This window comes from Sturnira hondurensis, unplaced genomic scaffold (assembly GCF_014824575.4).
Source record: "Sturnira hondurensis isolate 20B ecotype Veracruz unplaced genomic scaffold, ASM1482457v3 Scaffold0016276, whole genome shotgun sequence".
NCBI lineage: Eukaryota > Metazoa > Chordata > Mammalia > Chiroptera > Phyllostomidae > Sturnira > Sturnira hondurensis.
The window spans coordinates 1-2,926 of NW_028088907.1; the positions used below are offsets into that span (position 1 = coordinate 1).

Sequence of the window (2,926 nt, forward strand, 5' to 3'; positions counted from 1 at the left end):
TTGTTACTTCATATTTTTCTGTTTGGTCATTTCTTTCTTCCTTCTGGTCCACTCCCTTGATTTGAGTCCCAGTTTCCTTCCCATCGCTATTGGTTTCCTGTGCATTTTCCTTTATTTCAATTAGTTTAGCCTTCATATGTTCCTCTAATTTGTGAGTATAATCAACCAGTTTTGTGAGCATCCTGATCACCAGTGTTTTGAATTGTGCATTTGAGAGGTTTGATATTTCCTGGTTGCTTAGAGTTATCGACTCTGCGGCTTTGAGTTCTTCTTGAGCCATATTTTGGTCTGTTCATGCCTGTTATGTATGAGGAGCGGAGCCCTAGGTGTTCACCAGAGCAGGGCAACTCAGTCACTGGGTTGTGACGCTGTATGTGGGGGCGGGGTCAAAGGAAATCAATGGCCGATCTCACGGCTCACTCCTTTGCTGGGTTTATCTGCGCATGCCCTCGAAAGTGCAACCTCACTCATCCTGCCCCAGACCCTCACTGGGTCCTCAATGCTACCCCCTCTGCCTGCGCACCTCGGTTGCCTGGGTCGCCTGTGCACCTGGGTCGGGGGATCTTTCCTGCCCAACCCTGCTCCGCTTCTGGCTCCTCCCCTCTTACCGGTCCCGGTTGAACGGTTCGTTGTTGTCGGACTTCCATATAGTTCAGTTTTCTGTTCTTTGGCTGCGTCTTTGTTTACTAAACCTTTGTTGTATTCAAACTTGGTTGTGGGAGAAGGCACAGTGTTTCCACCTACGCCTCCATCTTGGCGGAAGTCCTATGGGTTCTAATCTTGGATTCATTACCCACATTGGCCCTATACCCTCTAGTATTCATACTCCTTAGATATTTCCAAAGGTTGAAGTATTAAAGACATACATGTAAAATGTATCATAAGCCTTAAAAAATTAAATACATGTTCTTTTAATATATGACTCTTATGTTGAAGGCAACATCCAAGGTGCCATTAAGCAATGAAGATAGTTTGAAGGAATTGCCAGGAACAGCAAATTTTGACTGCAAGTGAGACAGAGCATGCCCAGAAACTAGTGCCCCCTCCTGGAGAAGCATGTGCCTTTGGAAAGCACACAGGACAAAAATTGGGTAAGAGAAAATACTTTGGAAACTTTAGTTTTTCTAAGTCCTTAGGAGGGCTGATAAGTATGACCTAGCTATGTTGGGTGGACTTTGGAAGGACCTGGATTTCAGCTGGGCTAAGCTGAGACTGAAATTAGCAATGGAGCTTTGGGAAAATCCTATAAATTCTCTGAGCTCCTGAATGCTAATGTGTAAAGAGAAGATAAGGAAACATCACTCATATATTGTTTGAAAACATTAAATTGAATTTAAAACAGTTGACACATGCAAATTGTCCAATAAATCCATCTCTGATAATAGCAACCACACTTTATTGGTGTTGTGTCCCAAGGCCTTTACTCAATGCCTAACACATAGTGTGCACTCCATAAATATTTTATGAATGATTAAAGGTTGGCAAGTTGTTGGGAACCGCCCTGCCTGGTTTCTGAAGCTGTAACTGCCCCCCATGGCTAAGGCTGAGTGAGTGACCTTCAGACCATAAGCCACTAAGGAGACAAAGCTTATCTCCCTGGCAGGAGCACTGCTTCTCCTCCTTTTCCTTCACCCTCCCTGGCCCCTAGTGCTTGATTCTGTAGCCAATGATGGGTAAGATTCCTCAAGGGAGGAACGACCTGAGGCAGGTACAATCACAGGGAGACCACAGGGAAGGACTTAGGGGACTATGGCAAAAGGGGGTGTTGGACCCTCACCCCTCAGGTTTGGCATAGCCTGAGTCCTCATTCTTGTCTCCAAGAAGTCTCTGAATCTCTTGGCTGCTTGACTTAAGCCTGAAACAATGACAGAGGACTATGCAGCCCTCTGTCATTGGAAAGGGCAGTTCCCCAAGAAAGAAGACATAAAATCCTGTGAAACCTGCTTTGCTAAGAATGCTCTCAATTAAATGATAAGGCTCCCATCAGGAAATGAGTTTTTTCCCCAAAGTTTTATAGCCCTTGAGCTAACAGACCCTGACTTGGAATAAGCCCTCTAGTTCTTTGTATACTATCTATTGTTTGAGCCTTACTGCCTGACAATGATTAATCAGCTTTTCCTGTATTCCTGTGCAAATTGAAAGCCAATAAAAACCTGTCAAGGCAAGGGTCAGAGCGCTCTCCTCTTGAGAGAGGAGCCTTGCCATTCCTTTTCTTCCACACAACGTTGTAGTCCATGTGAATGTATCTCGACTCATCCATAACGCTGAGGACTCTGCAGGCTGGTGTCCATGTCAGCAAAACCTAGGAATGGGAAGATATAGAAACTAAAATTTGATCAGTCATCTGTAGTTAGTGTGAGTCTTAGTCTTCTGAACCAATAGTAAAATGATGGAGTAAAATACCAGAATGCAAAAGGACAGGTGATTGTGGTATCTGACAAAATGGGAACTAATATTCCAGACCCCACCGACCTCACTCACCTGCCCTTCTCCAACTTAGAACTCAGGAGAAAGGAGATGGACGTGACGATGTACAGCCTACAAGAAAGAAAGTACCATGTGTATCAAGAGGTCACCGAGCCCCAGGATGGTGACTACTTTTGTAAGTGACCCTCACTAAGAAGCAAGTTATGATACAATAATTTCATCTAGTCCTTTGGTCCCCAAATCGCTCCCTTCCTCTAGTGACCTGGAGTACAGGATTGAGTCTCAATGATGTCAGTGCAGGACTCCCTCTGAAGCTCTTTGTGTCCAGGAACATGCACTATACCTTCCCTAACTCCTGTTGTTCTCACCTCCAGATTGTGAGAAGTGTCAGAACTTCTTCATCAAAAGCTGTGCTGTGCATGGGCCCCCTACATTTGTAAAGGACCATGCAGTGGAGAGGGGGCATCCCCTCTGCTCAGCCCTCACCCTGCCCCCTGGG

The 2,926-nt window shown here is 45.2% G+C and overlaps 1 long non-coding RNA gene across 1 annotated transcript; it reads left to right on the top strand.

Annotated features, from left to right (window-relative positions):
* Positions 1-1,016: 1,016 nt before the first annotated feature.
* LOC119000760 (uncharacterized) lies at positions 1,017-2,892 on the top strand. Its single transcript, XR_005069400.1, has 3 exons — positions 1,017-1,091; positions 2,501-2,602; positions 2,802-2,892. It is a non-coding gene; the product is annotated as an uncharacterized LOC119000760 (long non-coding RNA).
* The last annotated feature ends 34 nt before the right edge of the window (positions 2,893-2,926 follow it).